Source organism: Olea europaea, unplaced genomic scaffold, assembly GCF_002742605.1.
Source record: "Olea europaea var. sylvestris unplaced genomic scaffold, O_europaea_v1 scaffold374, whole genome shotgun sequence".
NCBI lineage: Eukaryota > Viridiplantae > Streptophyta > Magnoliopsida > Lamiales > Oleaceae > Olea > Olea europaea.
Window position 1 is genome coordinate 32,071 of NW_019256747.1, and position 7,102 is coordinate 39,172.

Sequence of the window (7,102 nt, forward strand, 5' to 3'; positions counted from 1 at the left end):
GCTGGGACAACAAAAGAGTTTATGATTTTAGAACTTACAGGTTTAAGAAATAACCAAAGATTAACTTATCAAGTAAAATATAGTATAGATATTTGTGATTATTTTGAAGAATATAACATAGTAGGAACATATAGTAAAGATTTAATTGAAATTTTAGAAATTTTAAGAATTTTTAGAAACTTACCTGTTGAAATAAGAGAAAATATAGTAAAAAGAATTTTAGTAGAAGAATATAAACATATTTATATTTTAGAAGAAGTCTCTTATATATTATAACTCTGGATACCAAAAGACAGCTTGATTATTTAGATTTAGATTTAAGAAATACCAGTAAAAAAGTACAAAAAGTTGATAATAATATAATAAAGTGTAATTTAGAAAATAAGCATAAATTACATAGTTTATTTTCAGAAGATCCAAGTCAGAATTGTTTAATAGACTTAATCATAAATTTATCAAAAAATTTAGAATTAGGAAATAAAAAGAACATTAATTATTTAGAAATTATAAAAGAAAATATTACTGTAAGAGGTCAAGAAATTAGAAATATAAAAGAATCTTTAGATTATATCAAAAATCAAAATTCTAGTATTTTAGAAAATTTTGTTAAATTAGAAAAAATACCATCTAAAGTAGATTTAACAGAAATAAAAAGAATTTTAGATTATAATAAATCTAAAGAAATAGAAATAACATCTACATCAAGTGTAGAAAAAGATTTAAAAGTTTTAACAAATACATTAGAAAATTTAAGTTTTAGAGAAATAGGAAAAGAAAAAGTAACTAGAAGATTATCTAAAGAGTATAAATTTCCAAGATGAATACAAATCATTTCTTAGGAAGATCTAGAACAATAAATGAAGAAGTATCTACATCGAGAAATAGTACTTCAAGTATAAGCAGAAACATAATAGAAAGAGTTTTAAATAGACCAGTACAATATAATCAAAATATAGAAGAAATTATAGATCCTCAACAAGATTATTTAAGATTTCAAACTAATGGATTAAGAATTCTTAACCCAGAAATATTATATAACAGAGGAATTTTTGAGACAATGACACAATTTTTTAGACATAGTAGAGAAGTATCTGTTCAGTGTATAAGAAATCAAGTAAGAAAATTAAATTTAATATCAGAAGATTCTAAGAGAGAATTAAAAAAGAAAAATTTTAGATTCATGCATTTAGGATTAATAGTTATAGGAATAAAAGGATTAATGAGGAAGAATTTAGGATGTAAGGTTTTAGTTACCATATATGATGAAAGAATTAATAATATAGACAAAAGTATGATTGCTAGTACAGAAGTTGATATGAATAATAATAATGGAATAATTTATTGTAATCCAGATTTTTTATTAACTATTAAAGATTTTTCAGAAAAAATTAAACTAGGAATTCAAACAAAAGGATATGAAGAAGTTGAAAGTGGAGATAATTTATTAATTAGTATATGATTTTTAGGAAGATGTTCAAATAATTCCCAAACAAAATATAAAATTTATATAGATAAAGTCGTAAAATTAATGAGTAGTAAAAGAATTAATATGGTTAAACCTAAAAAATATTTATCAGAACAATTGGCAGGATTAGAATGGGATATGGATAAATTTTTAGAAAATCAAGAAACTATTATAGCACCACAGGAAGCATTAACTTATAAAGATATTCATGGAAGAACTAGTTTAAAATTTTTAGATTAGAATCAGGTACAAAGATAGAATGATTTTGAACAAGAAACTAATCCTAAAGAAGAACAAAATGAACCATTTCAAAATCAAGTTCATATAGAATTAATAGATGAAGAATTAGATAAAATAATTTACCCAAAAGAATTAGGAATGAATTTAGATAATAAAGAATTAGAAGATCAAATGCACCTTATTAAGATAATAACAGAATCTGAATATTTATATTATGATAAAGAAAAGAATATAAGAATAGGAATTATTAAAAAAGATAATGATTCAGAAAATTCAGATTTAAGTTATACAAAAGAATTTATGGAAGATTCTAATACGTATAGAACTTTTAATGATATTCCTTTTGATAAAACAATCAAACATGAGGCAATGGTTTATGGTGAAGGATTTTCCCCAATAGGAGCTTATCCTTTATACAATAACACAAAAGGAAAATATATAGCAAGAGGAAGTGAAAGACCCCTAAAAAAGAAAATAGAATTCCAATCAGATCATAAAGCACAAATTCTAAATATTACAGCACATGATCCACAGACATGGAATAATGTAATAGATGTATGGAAAAATACTATAATAGGACATTATATTATAAATTTTCAAGAAATTGAAGCCTTAGACATGTATAGATACTTAGAAACATTTTTAGGAGAAAGTGTTAAAGCCATGTGGGAAGCATTTAAATTAGAAAAGAAAGAAGAATTTGAACAATTAATTAATATGGGAAGCAATCCATATAATTTTGTCAATAAAATACAAATATTAATAATAGGAGTAGATCCAAATTCAGGACATATGAGTATACAAAGAAAAGCTATGAGAGATTTAGAACAACTAAGTCTTTACAAATGGGCTAAAGGTAGATATGTTAAAAACTTTTTAAATGAATATCATTATTTAACTTCAATATCAGGAAATACATTTAATAAAGAAATTGGAAATAAACTGTTTCATAGATTACCAGGACCATTAGGATTAGAAATTATAGAAAAATGGAATAATTTAGCATCAGTTAAAGAAGAACCAGAAAAACAATGGATTATAAGACAAATGATACAACATGTAATAAGATGTTTAGAAGAAAAATGTGTAGAATTACAAATTCAAAAACAACTTAAAAAGACAGATTATAAATTCTGTAAAGATATTTTTACTCCACAAACATATGGAGCCTCTAGTTCAAAAAAAAGTAAATATAGAAGTAAAGAAAGAAATAATAAAAAACATTTTAAGAAAAGATATTTTCTTAAAAAATCTAATAAAAGAAAACTATATTTAGATAAAAAAAAAAAAAAAAAAAAGACATGTTAGGAAATTTAAACCAAAAAAAACTTATAAAAATAGACTTAGTTGTTATGTTTGTAATAGTAATAAACATTTATCTAAAATCTGTCAAAAAATAATAAATAATTATGATAAGAAAAGTATAATAATAGAATGTACTAATGAAAATTTAATACAATTAGATGAATACGTCTAAGATAAAGAATCTATTTATAGTATTATATCAATAGAAGATAAAAATTTAGAAGAAAATAGAGAATTTGATTATGAAATAATAGATGAATTCTCTAACATAAAATTACAAGAAGAATCAGAATCAGAAGAGGAATTAAATTTAATGAATAACGTAATTATAGAATGTATATATAACTTGCAAAAATATAAAGGAGCGGATAATATAGTTTGTTATTTATGTAATTGGTATCCAGTAAGAAAGTTTCAAGCTAAATGTTTAGAATGTTATAAAGAAGTATGTATAAAATGTTTAGAAGAAAAGAATCTTATTGAAAAAGAAGAAATTAACCAAGAAATTCTAAAAGAAAAAATTGAAATATCAGAAATAAAAGTTCTTAGAAAAAGAATAGAAAGTTTAGAAGAAATGCAAAAATTTATAATTAATAAAATAGAAATGTTAGGAAAAACAATAGAAATAAAAGAACAAATTCAAGGTACAGAATATAAAGAGAAAGAATATGTTCAGGTAATATGTAATCCAAAAAAATTTAAAAGTATTAAGGTAAAACGTTATATAAGAATAGGACAATATGAAATAAAATGTTTAGGATTAATAGACTCAGGATGTAGTAATTGTATAATTAATAAGAAATTAATACCAAAACAATACATAATACATTCAGAAAAACCAATAGAAGCATAACAAATGGATGGAGAATTATATACTTACACAGAATTATTACAATCAAATAGTAAAATTAGTTTTGAAACAAACTGTAGTAGAAGTATAGAATATACTTTACCTAAAGAATCCGTTTGGGTTAGACCTTTAAAAATTAAAGATACATATTTTATTATAGGATTAAGTTTTTTATTAAAAGATAATGGAAGTGTTACAATTACTAAAGATTTTTTACATTTACAAAAATATACATTATTTACACCAACACAGACTACTTATTTTCCATCAGAGTGCATAGAGAAGCGTGATGGTAGTAGTAGTAATTTTAAGTGTGAAAAAGAAAGAGAATGTCAATTATTATTAGAAGAAGATAATTTAGAAGAAATAAATTTTGAAATTTTAGAAGAAGATAATCTAGATTTTGGAACTATAGAAATAATTGATAATGAAAAGATTTATGATATGTTAATAACGGAATAAGAAATAGAAAATTTAATATCTAGATTAGAAAAGATAGAAATAATAAGAGAAAATATTTTAAAATATTGGGAAAAAGATAAAATTTTATGTGAATTAAAAATTAAAAATCCAGAATATATAATTAAAACTAAGAATATAGAATTTACAAATTTAGATTTAGAAGATTTTAAAATACATATAAAAGAACTCTTAGAATTAGGAGTAATTAGAAAATCAGAAAGTTCTCATAGATCAACAGCTTTTATAGTTAGAAAACATTCAGAAATTGTTAGGGGAAAAAGTAAGATGGTTATTAATTATAAAAGACTTAATGATAATACTATAGATGATGCTTATAACATACCAGATAAGACAGTTTTAATAAATAAAATACAAGACTGTAAAATTTTCAGTAAATTTGATTTAAAATCAAGATTTTGGCAGGTAAAAATGCATCCAGAAAGTATTAAATGGACAGCTTTTACTTGTCCAGAAGGACATTTTGAATGGCTTATAATGCCATTTGGAGTTAAAAATGCACATAGTATTTTTCAAAGAAAAATGAAAAATATTTTTAATAAAAATAGGAATTTTGTAATAGTATACATAAATGATATTTTAGTATTTAGTAAAAATAAAAAAGAACATAGAGGACATTTACAAATAGTATTTTCAGAATTCATTAAACACGGTTTAATAATTAGTAAAAAGAAAATGATTTTATTTAAAGAATTTATAGACTTTTTAGGAGTTAACATAGGAAAAGGAAAAATTAAGTACAACCTCATATTGTTAAGAAGGCTTTAGAATTTTCAGATAAACTTGAAGATTTAAAGCAAATCCAAAAATTTTTAGGATTAGTAAATTATGCTAGACTATTTATAAAAAATTTGGGAAAAATAGCATGACCCTTATATGCAAAGACATCTCCTACAGGACAAAGATTTTTTTAATCAAGAAGACATAAAATTAGTACAACAAATAAAAGAAAAGATAAAAATTTTACCAGAATTAGCTATGCCATTAGATTCAGAATATCTAATTATATAAACAAATGGAAGTATGATAGGATGGGAAGCTATATTAATATGCAAACCCAATAAATATACTGATAAAAGTACAGAAAGAATTTGCAGATACAATAGTGGAAATTATAAAGAAAAAGGAAATTTAAGCAGCATAGATATAGAATTATTAGCTATAAATTATGCATTGGATAGTTTTGAATTATTTATTATATCTAATAAGGAAATAACTATAAGAACAGATTGTGTAACTATAATTTCCTTTATTAATAAAATGAAAATAGATTAAAAAAGAAGTAGTAGAAGAAGATTGTTAAATTTTATAGATAGAATTACAAATATAGGAATTAATATAGAATTTGAGCATATTAAAGGCAGTGATAATAAAGCAGCAGATATACTAAGTAGAATAATAATAGATAGAAATTATTAAACTTGTTTAACATAATTTTGTTATACAGATGACAAGACCAAGACCTTTAAAACCAGGAATTCCACCAGGGAATTCATTTGCATCAAGTTCTTTACCACAGAATCCATTTAATCAGAACAGACCAATGTTACAAGACAGACTAAGGTTTGGAAACCAAGAACTTATAGTATTTCCAAATAGTAATATTTCTTTCAAAATTTTACCTCATATTTCTTTATCTAGAGAAAAAAAATGTATTTTAGATAATTTATGGATTTCATATAACAAGAATCCAAAAGATCAGAAATATTTTCTTACATGCATGAATGCATCATCAGAACATTTTAGTCAGAACAAACAAAGATTTAAATTTTATATTGTTATTAAGGGAAAAAATCCAGGAATTTTCCATTCTCGGATAGAAGTTTTAGACTGTATTAAAAATTTTCTAGATCCTCTTTACAAAAGTTTTACAAATTTTCAAGAAGCATTAGATGCAGCAAGACAGCATATAGGAATAAATTTTTATTTATCTCGTTCTTTAAAAAATTACTCTAATCCTCCATTAGATTTCTTTCTAAGCAAAGATCAGAATATTTTTTGCAACACTGTGAGTGTATGTAAAGAAATTATAGAGTCATTAATGAAGCAAACCAGAACCTTTCTTTAGAAAGAACCCAACTTCAAAAGAAAGTGGCCCAACTTGAAAAAGAGATTTTGAATTTAAAAGTCCAATATCCAACAAGTACTATGGAGCCCAATAAGTCCATAGCTAGTCCAACCCAAACGGTAGCTGGTAAAGACTTATCAAATCCGTTGAAAGTTATGGACTTACCAAAAGTCCAACAGACTCAGGGGACTGTTGATTCGTCTACTAAATTAGATAATCAGACTCAGCAGACTGATAAATCTGCTACAGACAAGGGTAAAGAGATTTGGGATCTTTTAGGACAGCCCAGTGAAAATTTTGATTACTTAGTTAAATATACTCCACCAGAACATTTTTCAAACAACCCAGATCTTTCACAAGCCCAAGAAATTCATTCTAGTAAAGGAAAGGAAAAAATAGTTGACCAAGATAGTCAACATAATTTATTTTTTCAAGAAGCACAAGACCCTAATCAAGACACTGTTTCTTTAGAAAAGATTTTGAAAAAAATTGAAGAATTTCAGAAACAATCCAAAAGAGAAGAAGGAACTTCATCAAAAAGAAAGAAAAAGATTAAGAAGAAGAAAAATGATGAAGGATTAAAAGAACAAATTAAAGAAGTAGTAAATCAAACATCTAAAATAATTTTAAAAAAGAATCATGAAGAAGAAAAAGAAATTGCAGAATGCTCAAATCAAAAGGAAAAATATGAAGA